The sequence below is a fragment of the Pyrgilauda ruficollis genome, unplaced genomic scaffold (genome assembly GCF_017590135.1).
Source record: "Pyrgilauda ruficollis isolate IOZ18807 unplaced genomic scaffold, ASM1759013v1 scaffold22, whole genome shotgun sequence".
NCBI classification, from domain to species: domain Eukaryota; kingdom Metazoa; phylum Chordata; class Aves; order Passeriformes; family Passeridae; genus Pyrgilauda; species Pyrgilauda ruficollis.
In genome coordinates this window covers 4,459,433-4,474,376 of record NW_024521428.1, presented here as the reverse complement: position 1 = coordinate 4,474,376, position 14,944 = coordinate 4,459,433, and positions in this window count along the sequence as shown.

Sequence of the window (14,944 nt, the reverse complement as noted above, 5' to 3'; positions counted from 1 at the left end):
CATTTGAGCAAGTGCACAAGTAACAATAGTAGAGAACCACACATATTTTTCCCTTATTTATGTCCAATTCTGCAGGTTGTGGTTTTTCTTCTTTCTAAAGAAACTTGGGAAAAGGTAGAGATTCTTTCCATTCCTTTATTTTTGTATAGGCAACAGAGTTAGGGAGAATTAGTAAAAGAAATACAAGTAAAAATAAAACAACTGATTTTCTTATTTTCTTCTCTCTTCTTTACTTTTCAGAACCAAACTATTACTTTGCTTATTAAGGTTTCTAAACTAAAAAATAATTGCAAAACTGTACATGTCCAAAGCCTGAAGACAATTTATTTGTAATTTAAATTATACTTCTGGTGCAGTAGTCTGTTTGTGCTCTATTTTCTTCATCTGGAGAGCCATAATTTCATGGTTAAGGGAGAAGAAAGTCATGGATGCCATTGATTGGATAGTGAGTTAAATGCTGCAGAGTCACTCTTTGGGCTGTATTGGTGGCAGATGCTCATGCCACAACCTGCATGGGAGGGTGAGTAGACTGTGGCTGTTTTGATCCACTGAAGTACCAGGAGACTTAAGAAAACCAACAAGCTAGTGAAATGGAAATGAAACCTTTATTACTCAAATCTAAAACACAACAACACATCACCTGAGCCATCTGCAGTCACCTGGGCTGGGCCACAGTGCAGGGCTGCAGGACAGCCATAGCAAAGGCACCTCTACTGGCTGGCAGCTCCAGGGCTGCTGCACCAGACAGACCCACAGCTTGGGTGTGAAACACCCCCTGCCACCACCCAAATCAGAATTACACCCCCACAAACATGAGGGTGAGCAACTTTTGGTCAAGGGCGCCTGCCTGAAGTATGGAGAATTAATAAGGAACTTACCCTAGGGAAAAAAAAAATGGATGAGGGTGGTGAGGCACTGGAACAGGTTGCCCAGAGAAGCTGTGGATACCCCACCCCTGGAAGTGTTCAAGGTCAGGCTGGATGAGGCTTTGAGCAACCCAGTCTAGTAGAAGATGTCCCTGCCTATGGCAGGGAGGTTGGAACTAGGTGTTCTTTAAGGTCCATTTCAACACAAACAATTCTGTGATCTAGGATACCTTTATTTTTAAAGTAAATGTCCACTGGGAGGTGACAGATAAATATGTATTGTGGGCTGTGGCATACCTTGTCAATTGTTAAACAGGGTGTCTCAGATTCCTGCTGTCACGTTGCAGCAGCAATGGCAGGAATGTAAATCAGTATCTTTAAAGCTTCAGCTGTTATATGCATGCCCTGTAGCATCTATAAGCTACACACATCCAGAAGTGGGATTCTACAGTCTCTGTATAAATTGTGGATGACATAACTCACATCCCCAACTGTGGTTCATTGGCATCAGCCTGCTGCATTCAGCTGCACTCAGGTGAGGATAGATTATTTTTTATCCAAATGTTTGTATGCCATACTTCACTAGTTCTCAATAGCAAAGCCACTGGGGGATAAATCCCCACAGAGTGACAATGTTTGTTGGAAACATGCAGGCAAGTATAAACATGTTCCCTCTGGCAAAATTCAATCAGAGAGTATATTATATTCCCAACAAACCAGAATTATGTTCCTGTCCCAAACCTTGGCAGCCAAATTTGTAGAGAATAAAACCAATTAAAAAAAAAAAAAAGTTAGTTCCACCATAATGCATGCAAAGATTAGTGTGATTTATTTTGTGACATCTGAAGTCACAAAGAGTGTTTCCACTGGATACTTCAAACATTGAGGGACACTAATACGTGACCAGGGGTGCAGCATGAATCTCCTCACTTAGAGGAAACAGAAGGACACTGAACCTTGAATGGGCCCTCTTCTTGCCAGTCGAGCATTTTGAAGCAAGATCCTCACTCCCTTTCTTTCCTCATGCAGCAATTCTTCAGGCAGGCCCACCACATTTTTGCTGTTTCCACACATTATTTAAGAATGCATGTCTTACCCAAGGAAGGCAGCCCTCCACTACTGTGTCTCTTGCAAGAGTACAGGGCTGGAGCCCTGGCTTGTGAGAAGGAAGGAGGTGCTTGGCCACTGCATGTGTATGTGGTCCTCATATTCCAACACCCCTGGAATCCTGGGGATTTGGTTATGTGTGGAAATCAAATTCCTATGTTAAGGCAAGATGCAGGTCAATGTGCCTCATTTTTTTGTATTATCCGTTCTGGATATGACCCGTCCTGGGCCAATGCTGGCCTGTTGCGGAAGGAGTTGTTCCATCCACAAGAGGAAGATAGAACAATTAAAAAAAACATATGGAGCTGACCTACTGGCAAGGAGAAGTTGGGCTGTCTGGCCTCACATTGATTCTGGTTGGGGTTGTTATAATCAGAGAGAGAGAATTCCCAAAGTTTGATTAGAGCTTGTGAGGAGATGAGTAAATTGAACTAAAGTACAGGAATGTAGGCAGAGTAACATACAGTCACTACTAGAAAAGATTGTAAAGGATACTGTTGAGCTACAGGGGAATGACTCTCCAGAATCTTAATAATATTTTATCATTATTTATTATAATAAAATATAGTAGCAAGTGTATTTGTGGACCCAGATGCCTCTGACATCTGCAACTATTTTAAGGATCACATGTCAGAGTGATAAAGAGAAAATCAGAAAGATTTTATATTACCTGGGGGTTCTAAATGTGTCCAGTATGTAAATGATTTGTTACTTGCCAGAAAAACACACAAAGATTGCTTGAAAGATACTGTTTTTCCATGTACTGCTTTATCCAGGGATTTCTTTGTTTAAGGACCACCTTGAGAGATGCCCAACTCAGGCTGTAATGCTATTAATAAAAAGTATTTTAAAAATACTTTTAGAGTGGAATCTGTCTTTCAGCTTATTGATTGAGCAGAAACATAACTGAACCCAGTTATTGTGGCTGGCATGTGCAATTTCCGTAACACCGGGTCCCACCACTGCTGCCAGAGTCATCCCTAGACAGCTCAACATCACCTGAGGAAAAACCTGGCTGCTTTGCTGTAGGAGAGCTGCCCAAGAGACCCTGGTTGTGTGCATGGAGGAAGGTTGTCCAGGTGAGATAACTTTGGAGTGAAGCAGAAAGCAACCCAAGGTGTGGGTCAGAGGCACCTGCATGCAGGAGACACCAGGCACAAATACCAGTGGCCTCAACTCCTGTGCAGGAGCCCAGAGACTCCTTTACCCTCAGCAAGGAAATGGTTATTTTAAATTATGGTAAATAAATCCTGTAAGTTTGGGTCAGGTAAGCAATATTGGGTTTGCAGTGGGGTGACTGTAAGGCTTTTAAAATAAAATCTGCCTCTCCACTCATGCCATTATAAGGATTTGGTTTTCAGTTCAAAAGATAAGTTTCCAGCCCGAACCCAAGGTTTGGTGTGACTGTCCCAGGCCAGTGGTGGCTGACGCAGAGGAGGAAGTGACAGCAGCCCTTGCAGCAGTGACTATGGTGTTGTGCAAACATACACCATGACAAGGGCAGCGAGGTGCAGCCACCCGCCCACTACGAAGGACACAAGAAGTTTTGTGCCTTCTGTTACCAAAGGGAGATTTGGTTGCATCAAGGGATGAATGGACACATGCTTCCTTAACCTGAGAGGGGCACGGGGTTGGGGTGAATCAACAGGCAGCAGAGAGGATTGCAAGAACTTGCAAAATGCTTCTGGGCAGTGTGCTGGTGTTCAAGTTTTCAGAAAAATGCTCAGAAGTCAAAAGATTCATTTTTACCAAACCCTGGTTTTGAGCAAATGCTGAAGCTGACACTTAGCCCCTCACTTGAGCACTTTGCCAAGTGATGGTTTGCATTGGAGCAATATCCCAAGACAGTGTGAAGAAATACTGGTCCTTGCTGAACATCCAGCAGGTGCCAGAGATCCCTCTGTGACACTCTACAAGCCAAGCACTGCCTGACTTAGTGTCTCAATCACATTCATTCCTACCTTAAAATTTACTGTGTTGTTTTTATTAACATGGGGGAAGCTGGGCCTCCTTCTAAATGCGTCCTTTGGTGAAAACACTGGTTTCCACCACCAGGAGATAATCCTATTTTTTTCCCAAATATATAAACTCAGAGAACCATACTATCTATATCTTCCCTTTTTCTTTCAGTATAATGTATTTTAATGGTATCTTTAGACATATTTTCAATCTTTCAAGCCTTTTCTTCTGCAACAAGGTCTCCAGTATTAATACTTTCATCATAGGAAAGATTTGATTAAAACATGATACATAAAAGGAGAAACCAAAAAATCCAGAGTTTACCCTTGATATGACTGTAACTGCTTGTCATTTTCCTGATGTAAACAGAGCTTGCAGTTTTTGCTCTGGAGCCAAATTTTTTCACCCCCAAAGCATTGTTAAAATCTACAATGGTCTACAAGCTTAAGAGCTGTGCAATGAAATACTGACAAAATCCAGCAGCTTTGAATTTGCACCCACTGGGATGGGTGGCATTCATTGTGCACTTATACTTGGATCTAGAGGTTTGGCTGCTGAGCTTTCTAGTTTCCAGTTTCCCCAAAGATTTACTGAAGTCTATCACTTAATTAAATCATCCTGTGATCTGAAAACTCAGCAGGATTTTCATCCTAGAGAAGCAACCTGTATTGATTCTCCCTGTTAGCAAGAGCAAGATTTACCACACTGCTGGCAGTCACACACTTTTCCTCTTTTATTTTCCCACATTGTATGTGTGGTTCTTTTCACAGTGGACTACTAGAGGTGCTTGGTTTATCAATTCATTATGAGTTTTTATAAGCCAAATATAATCTCTGATGACAAATTGCTAAATATTACTGGTTTATAACAGTATTTTTTGCTATATTGGACTTTTCCCAGCAGAGACTTTTTTCACTTTCCTTCTTCCTTCCTAGGTCCTTTCTAGATAAGCTGAGATACAAGAAATACATCTGAGACCATGCCACCGCAGAGAATAGAGATGGAATATAGCAGCACAACAAGTTTTTATTTCCCTTCTTATCCCTTCCAAATGCCAGTACACTCAAAAGTGTGTATCCAAAAATGAACAGCAATTTACATCTTTCATTTCTCTTTTGTATAGGAACATCCCTTTTCTAGCAGAAACACGAGGAGTTAAAAAATCTGAATTTAGGGAAATTATTTCGCATGAGACGAAGAGCTGCCCTTTTCTCAGGACATCATAATATACACTAACATTCCTACTGTTATTACACAGCCTTGAAGGTTTGGGGGCGGGGGGGAAGAGAAGAAAATAAAGCAGGGATTCTGGGGATATAAAAAAACCCCAAATACTCAGTGATACTCCTCTAGGTGAGAAAGTAACCAAGCCAAAACCATCCTAAGTGGCAGAAGCAAAGACTGAGGTAGCCTTTTTTCATCCTCCCCCTCTCTGAGGACTCAGACCTGAAATGAAGGCACCATCCAGAGGCCACACAGCCTCTTCTGTCACTTGGATTGCAGAAACAGAACAGCTCACAGTTTCCAGAGGGAGCAAGCCCAGAGTGCCTGCCATGGTCCTCTGCCATCCCAGGCACATCGGCCATGCTTTCACAACCCTGGAGGCACTCCAGCTCTGGCATGTGCATCAGCAAGAGCACCACCTGGACACTGCCCCAGGGTGCCATGCCTTGGCATAGCACAAGTTCAAAAGTGTGTTGTGATCACCTGCCTCCCACGCAAAGCTTTATCTCTGCAGCCAGGGGAGACCTTGTGCTGAAAACATTGTGCAGGGTGTGGCAGAAGGAAGTGTAGGACAGCAGGCAGGTATTCACACAGCTCAAGAAACCCTGCTGTTCAACACACCTCTCTGCTCAGACCTCCTGCTAACAGAGATCACTGTCCCCTCCTTTCAAACTCTCAAACAACTTCCAGTGCTCTCAAGCGATAATGCTTGAGCCTAGACAAAACTAAATCTCTCACAGTATGTTCAAATATAAAATAATTTCCAAAGGGCAGCCATCATCTTGAGCTTTTCTTTCTAAGATAAATCACCTGCAAGAGGATGTCTAAAAAGCATAGGGAAGTGCTCCCCGAGCTAGCACAGCATGTGAGCCCAGGTATTAGGAGCATCCACATGAGTGAGGTGCAGCTCTCTGGAAATCTCATTAGTCTGTATAAAGACATCCAAAAAACTCATAAAAAGGACAGAAGAATTTCAAAAGAACTGCAACACCATTTCCAAAGCCATACATTTTCCTGCTTCAGACCTCTCATTAGGTCAAAGGAGTTTCACTTTTCATTTTTTATTTGGCCTCCAATTTTTAAATCAAGTGTACAAATGCACCTGAGTGCATGCTTACATACACACAGCCACCCTAGAAGCTTTATCCAGAGTGCCAGCACTGGGACTGAATGGTCCTTCTGCCTTTCTACCATATGTCAGCATCTCCACAGTATCTGTACATATTCTAGCTGTGTCCTCATCATTTGTGAATTACTAAAAATAATTTAACCCAGAGAAGACATTTTCTGAGACATTTTCTGCACTGGTCTGTACTACCAAGTCTAAATAAAATATCAAAAATAAACTTCATGCCAAACCAGGAAAAAAAAAAAAAAAACTTTCACTTTTTGTATACAACTTTGCCTTTTGTTTTCAAAATTGGGCAGGCAATCATCTCCTTCTATTTTGTTCAAATGGTGTGCATCAGTAAATAAAAAGTATTGCTTTGCAAAGACTATTACTTCGTGTGTTCTTTGCTGTTAGCACTTTACACTGATGTCCATGAGAACATTAACAAAATGTGGTATTTGCACAAATGGCTGGTTGCCTAAATTATAGTTTGCTATCCATTTTCATCTGTCTCTCACTGAAGCTGGTACACATTACCCATCTTATCTGCATTATTGGTTAATAAAAGGTTTTGTTTCCTTGCTTGTGGCTAACATTTACCTCCAGCTAATGCAATGTTTGCAGCATGTTCTTATGTTAAAAGATAATTTGCATATTGCACAACCACGTTGGTGTGGTGAGAGCCTATGATCCACTCCTTGTGCTCAGAGCAAGGCTGGCCCAAGTGTCTTTGCTGCCAGCATCCTCTCCATGGCTGCACGAGTCCTAGGCCAGCATCCAGGTGAGAACACACATCCTGAACATAATAAATGTCCTTCTCTTTTAAAACTCTGCCAGTTCAGGATCTTCTAATCCTGTCATAATGAATAGAGCTAGCTGTGAGTGATTTGCCCTTTCTCTCAGAAATAACTAATAAAAGTCAGTTGCACCAGCACATATCTCTTCCAATGCTGTTTTTTGCACCAGAGTTTGTTATTCTTCCACCCTCAGCATGGGTGGAGGTGGAAGGATATCAAGCTGTGCCACAAGTACCAGCAATGTGTAACTATTGACACACTGCTGCCCCTTTGCATCAGGCCTTGTCTTTGCAGTACTTGCATCTATCACTCAAATTCCTGTTGCACACAATGTAAACATAAGGTGGTGCTGGACGTCCCTGCAATCACTGAGAAGAGACATCAAGGCATGTCAGGTAATAAAATACCTGCTAAAAGGAAGACTGGACAGGAGAGATAGGATAGAGTTTGCTGCCTGGGCTTCAAGCCCAAGCCTTTGTGCAAACAGGGCAAGGCCTGCCATGAATAGCAGGTGAGGCTATTTATGGGCTACAACAGAGAACTCTTCCCAATCCTTGAAGGGGTTTCTGGGCATTCAGTCATTTTCAGCCTTCCACTGCTGTTGGGCAGTGTGTATTTTCCTTTGCCTAACCAGCCCATCGGCATCTGACCCTGCTATTCCAAAGGCTGTGCAGATTTTCATCAGATCCTCATCAGCCCTTCTGCCATGTCCCTGCCAAGAGCACACTCCTTTCTCTATTACAAGCATAGTGCATCTCCAAGAGATGGGAGGGAGAGGTAAAAAACTTCATTTTCTACCTTCCCCCCCCCCCCCCCCCCCCCCAAGAATTAATAGTCTTTCTTTCCCTCAGAATTTCTGGAGAGGTGAGAAGCACTTCATAAAATAAACTTTCCTCCCAAGCAGCTTGTGAGGAGTGAGGATTCTATTTATTAAAACAGTGCATTGCTACAGAACACACAAAAAAAAAGGTCAGAAGGCATTACTAGGACTGCCCAGTCTGGTGTCCTGGATAGTGCAGGGAATTAGCTGTTCCAGAAGGGTGAAGGGAACTTTCTTCCCTGATAGAACCCGTTAACTTGAGGGTATGCACCTTCACAAAGGTCACACGTGTTCACAGGAAAAGCCTTAGCTTGACTTGCATGCTTTCTTTAAACAAATAAAAAACCCCAACAAACCAAAACCAAAGCAAAGCAAACAACCATATAAAAGAATTACAAGAAGGGGAGTGGGGGGAGGAGTCTGCATGGGCAAAAGAATAAAGCAAGCTCATGTGAAATGTCTTATTCCTATGCAGTAATCCTTTCCTTCTCTCTTGTTTTCAGTCTTTTACTTTTGCAATTTAATAGAGGGGCCAGGAGATTTATTCCACCAATGTGGAAAGCATGATTACAAAGAGAACTGTTAAAGTAAAAAAGCCACATTGGCTCTCCTTCTTCCTCAGCATTTAGGGATAATAAAGGCATATCTGTTTTATACAAAGACACAAGATCTCCCCTAGCTAGCTGACTACCAGAGATCCTCTGCTATATTTATGAGCACAAACAGCTCAGTACACTACCAGACTTTTAGGTTTGTACCAGCCATTATTACTGATAGAAACACAATCTGTATTTTTAACTTAAATAATATTGACTGTTCACATAGAGTATTTTGCTAATAATGTTCTGAAGAAGGTCATACATTTTTACAATAGCAGGCTAACAACACTCAGAGTCAAGTGTCAGTGAAGTATTAAAAATTCACTGTGCCTCTCCCTGAAAAGCAAAAGAGAAAATAAAGTAAAATGTCTTTCTTTAGTTAGAACAAAATTATATTTGATTCTACATATTGCAATTGCAATTACTGTTAAATTCAGCACTGGGAACATTCCTGAAGCTATTTCACAAAAATAATTATACCAGGTCTTTTGGTATTCAGAATGAATAGAAATATCAACAGTGTTATAAGGTCTCAGTGCCTTCAAATTCATGGAAATATAACAGGGCTTTCATTGATCCTTCCTTGATTTTTTGGAACCATGAATACAATAAATTGTCTATTCACCTGCCTACACACACACACACACACATTGCCTTTGTGGTGAAAAAAAAGTCCCCCCTGTAAGCACAGCAAGCCCTGAGCAATGGCTCACTGACACCTGCTGCCCCATCAATTAGCCTAATGTAAGGGTGTTCTTGTACAGTGCAGAGGTTAATGGGAGTTTAAGATGCAGAAAGTGTTTAGCAGTACCTGGAATGAGATCCTTGTTCAGCTTTATCTGCTATTCTGAAGGCTACTCAGTGGTCCAAGTTAACCAGACAAGGAGATCAACTGCTAACATCTAGGGCTGAATTTGGCCCAAATTTCACAGGTCCATAATGTGTGGTATAGTCAACAGCGTAATTTCAACAGTTTTATGAAGTTTCTTTAAAAGTAAATGACAAATCTTTAAAATGTTGGGTTCAACTGAATACAGAATATAGTTATATCCTAGGTCTACTTCCAAATATTTTGACATTAGTGCAATGAAAATTAGGCAAACTTAAGTAAGAAGGAAAGTGAATGAAATAAAGAGACTAAGCTGGGCTTTACCAGCTTCCTTGGGAATTCCTGTGCTGGAAGGATGAAGTAATTATTGAAATAATCTATAAACCATATGCAGAATAGTCTTAATATTGGACATTTAAAATAGAGAGAGAAAAAAAAAGAAAGTTGGAACTGCAAAGAGAACGAAATAGATATTATTAGGAGAAGCCTGAGTCCCTCCAGGCAGAGGTACACCAGCCTACCAGCTGACACTACAGAAGATAAGGCAGAACATAAGCAGGCTGATTTCCAGAACCTGCCCATGAAAGGTGCCATCAGGAGCTCTCAGTCCTCAGCTCTACCTCGTTCCAGCCCAGACCGCTCTGCTGAACTGGCTGCAGCTGTGTGCTAACCTGGAGTCCCCTCGGATGCAGGGATAACAAGAAGCCATGTCTCCAGCACAAGGACCAGGTCACACTCCCAGGTCATCCTGGCACAAAGGAGCAGCAAGAATGGAGTGAGATCCAGCTGAAGGCACGGGATGGCAGCGGGACATGGTGGGGAAGGGGAGCATCATGCCCTGCATTCCCTCTGTAGATTGCAGACTCTGGGGCCAGTTTCCTCCCCAACTTCCACACAGTCCGTCTGAGAGGTACAGCCACTGTCAGCACAGTCACAATCCTCTGAAATTTCCCCAGGCAACAGCATTCACATATTTCAGCAATAACTGCTACCTTGTAAACACATTCCACATTCCTGTTGCATTAAACCCCACAGGTCAAATGCAAGCTGAACAGCCTCTTGTTTAACTGTTGTACGAGGCTTGCTCTGAGATAGTACATGTGGCAGGCTTTCATTTGGAAAGGACTATATTTAGCCTCTTTTGACCCTTCCTAGTTTAGGCCCTCTCAGCCTTCAAATTATAATTATTTTCTTGAGCGCTGATGGGAGACAGATGAGCCACGGGTCCCTTTATCTTTCCTCCACACCAGTAACATTCAGATCACTTCCAGAAGAAAGAACACGAGATTTTTAACACAAGGTTTCCATAATACATTACTTCCTCAGAGATTTCAGGTAGAAGTCCAGTTAAGTTGGACTTCATAATCCAAATAATTTCCTACACAAAAAGACTGGAAGGTTGCTTTCTGTCCATGTCACAATAAATATCATGGCTGAGTCTTTTCATCTTTGTTTGGAACCTTTCTTCACAGTCTATAAGAAAAACAGTCAGGATTTCACCAATGTAAGAGCCATAATTATTTGTCATTTCCTCCTTTCATGACATGAACTTGCAAACTTTTCATTGTTACTATCTATTCAGGACATAATTGTTCTTTATATTTGAAAGAGAAGAAATATTTTTCTGTAGCTCTTATCTCATTTACTTGCAGGTCCATGCTCCAAACCACGCTGTGCTCCAAAGCAAAGATATGAGCAAATGGAAATAACTGCCACTAGCTCAGATTCTTGTTTTCTTGTTCACTACTTCCCTGCAGCAATAATCTCAGCAAACACAACCTCTGGTGAGCCATTCTGTATGTATCACCTCCAGCTGCTGCTTCAGACTTGCAGACTTTTGAAAGTCAAAACCCTGAATGCAGCCTAATAGTTTTTACTGCCACCTTGTCAGAAATCCAGAGGCAAGTCTCTAGTATGCCACCTGCACAAGACCATTCATTCCCTTGGACTGGGAAGTAGAAAGCATAGCACAGAATCACAGAATTGTTAGGGTTGGAAGGGAGCCCTGGAGATCATCTGGCCCAAGCCCCCTGCCAAGGTAGGGTCACCTGGAGCAGGTGACATAGGAACATGTCCAGGTGGGTTTTTGAATGTCTCCAGAGAGAGAAATTCCACTGCCTCCCTGGGCAACCTGTTCCACTGCACTGTCATCCTCATACATAAAGAAGTTCTTAATGTTGAGGTAGAACTTCTTGTGTTTTAGTTTATAGCCTTTGCTCTAATCCCATCACTGGGCACCACCGAAAAGAGTCTGGCACCATCCTCCTGACACCTGCCTTTGAGACATTTATATCCATTAATAAGATCCCCTCTCAGTCTTCTCTCTCTACACTAAATAGGCCCAGCTCCTGCAGCGTCTCCTCAGAAGAGAGGTTACATGCTTCTCCTGATGTTTTTCAAGCTCTTACTCCCAGAGCAGGGACCAGAGTAAGTCGGCCATGCAGAAGCGATGCTTAGCTCCAGGCCTGTGCCTTGGTCCAGCTCAGCTGGAGCCAATGGCACAGACTGAGGTGCCCTCTCTGGCCCAGGGCCCAGCTCCCCCTGACACCTTGTGGGGTAGTGGAACTCAGAAGGCAAAGGGAACTTGATCATGGTCCCCGGGTCTCCACTGGAAGGGGTTCCATGGACCACGGATGGGGAATACACTGTGAGAAATGTCTCCCTTTTCCCACACCACCACTTGCCCCCAGCCTCTTCTCCTTTCTGCCACTGGGATAGAAGTTCTTCTCCCATCCCCCTCTGACATGATAAGCACCTTCCTTGTTAAACTCCTCACTGCTTTAGATCTCTGTCAGAAATTTCTTGTGTGCATACTTGCCTCTGGCAGCATCTCCCTCGCAGCAATGGAGAGAGGAAGACAGCTCAGGAGTGAATAAGTCTAAATCACTACACCTGAAAGAGACATCCCTCTGCAGAGGAGATCTCTTCATTTCTGCCCCTTCTAAACCTAATTTTCAGGTTCCTGTATAGCCTTTCAGGCTTACTTGGCAAGGGGGATAGGATGGTGGGGACAGGAATGTAAAGCCATTTGGAAACGTCCCTTTTATCCCCAGGCTCCCTTCTTTGAATATACCACAAATGTTTTACTTCAATTCTCAAAAGCCCAATGAGACGCAGGTTATTAATTCATGACTATGACAAGATTATTATGGTTAATTTAACATGTGCAGGCACTTAAGTAACTACTGTTGGGAAATATTTGTCATTAATTCAAAAAATTCCTGCCTGTAAATTAGCAAACATAAATGCAAGTGCTCAGCAGAAATCCAGCATGACATAAAGAGCACTCATCTGCCATCACCTTTACATGTGACTGTACAATGCTCGATCTCTGCCTGATTTAAATAAGCACAACAAAATGTACTGCAGCATTCATAAATTAAATGCCATTGACATTCATATGCTAGAAAGAGCCCAGATGTAGGAAGAGAAACAGAGAAGCAGACAATATCCCCATGAGCAGCAAAAGGGACACCATTGGGAGAGAGGGTGGCAGAGCAGTATTCCTAATCAAAGCTCAAAAAGCAAAGCTGTGCATAGAAAACCTACTTGTGTGGGCTTTTCCCCAACCTCCTGTGGGTCTGCAATAATTCCTACCAAAGCAGGTGGTGCAGAGTGAAACCACCAAAGTAGTTTCAGTCAGGAACAACCTGTCTCTCAGGCATGGCACAGACCCCCAGGGTCACCCCGTCACTCCTAGGGAAGGAACTCCCTGCCTCAAACGGCTGTTTTGCTTGCTTTCCCAGGGAGCTAGGTGAAAATTCTGTGTGTACAGAGATAGTTACAGCAACAAATCAGAAACTCAAGTCCAAAATAACCAGTCTCATGGCATCTTAGAAGGGTCCCAGCACTTCCTGGCCTTTGCTGGTCCCTTGGGCAGGTCCAAAGTCAGATGAGTCACAAAGGCTCTTCAGCTCTGTGGTTTTGCAAGACCTATCACTATCAGACATATCGCCCTATCAGGTCCTTCTCACTGCAGGAGCTCCATTGCCTGGACTTTTTCAGTTCTCTCATATGGTGAGAACTCCTTAGGGAAATCCTGAGGAATGTTTTGGTACACTTATATCTTCAAGCTTCACATAGGTGTTTCATAATAAAACTTGGGAACATACTATCAGAGCGAATTTCCATTCAGTGCAAGCAAACATTCAATATAAGCCCTTGACAGGCTGATTAAAGTCTTATTTTGAAAACTATTCAAATTCAAATGCTATTCCAGAACATGGTAACTCTGATGGTTAGAAAATCCCAGACTAAATGGCCGGTATATACCTGTTTGGTTTTGTGCTAATGTAATACTTTCCTTGAAGGAGCCTTTTTCTTTTGCCACAGGTATTTAGATAAGATGTCCACGTCCCCTTTCAGCCTTCATCTGTAAAGCCAAATAAGTAATGGCATCTTAATTTCCTCACAGATAGAAGCTCTCTATTATCCTGACATTCTATTAACTCTTTTCTGCACCTGCTCTACTCCAAGCCCACCTCTTCTGGCAGCCAGATGCCGAGAACCAGATACTGGATCCCAGGCAGCCTCTACAGCTAAATGACACAAAGATAACTCTTGCATTTAAACTTCCCAGCTCCTATTTAGGCTTGCACATGTTGACAGACAAATAGAGAGAAAGCATTCACCTGCCTCCTCTTGACTACTGAAGAGTCCACGTACATGTTTGAGCTATTTACTATCAAGAAACACTGTTTGTGCAAGGCCAGTGTTGCAATAACCTTTCCAGACTTGGCTCTTTCCTACGTCCAACCGCCCAGATGCTGCTGCTGACTGCCAATACCAGACTACAGGACCCATTCCAGCTTCTTTTCAAACCCCAAAGTGCCAGCATACGCTCCCTTGGCTGAATTTGCAAGGGCCCAGCCATCTGTGTATCTACAGAGTGTTTCTGGTGTAGGTATAATGGGAAAATATTTAGCCTTTTACATGCAGTTGGCAAATATGCTAGCTCAAGCCTGAAGAAATTCTGATCCTCCTTGCTTAGGGGCCTCCTTTTTTTAAACATTTAAAAAATATTTGTGAGTCACAGCAATGGGTAGGGAATGAGATATCTAGCAGAGCTCCTAGCTCTGCCAGAAGAGCATTACTAAGAGGACACTACCAGGCTTTGTGAACAGAGAAAAGATCAGGAGGTGCTGGGTGACTTAATCTCTCAGGTCCCACGCTATGCTCTGAGGGTGCTATTTTACTGAAAGAGCTAGATCAAAGCTACTGAAGAGCTTTTTGCTGTTAACTGCCTCCTGAAAGTTGTTGACCTAGAGACCAGAACAATTAAATGAAATGTGAAGCACCTCCTCAAACAGATATTTTTCCTACTCTGTCCTACATCACCTAATCAGACAGTAGTATGAAGTTACACACTTGGGAGATCTTTTTGTAATAAAGGACATCACAAACTGCATGAAGATACTGACCTGGTATATGTTTTTTCACTCTTCTTATGTGGAGACACACCCTGCGAGTCCTAGGAATGAATGTATGAGCTCTCCCAGAAGTATGATAGAGACAAAAAGTCTGGGATACCAAATTGGACATGCACACTTAAAAAGCAGCTGCTGTATCAGGTATGCAATGGAGACTCTGGGAATTGTTTTTCTGAATACTAAATGTGGAAAATATCAATTGA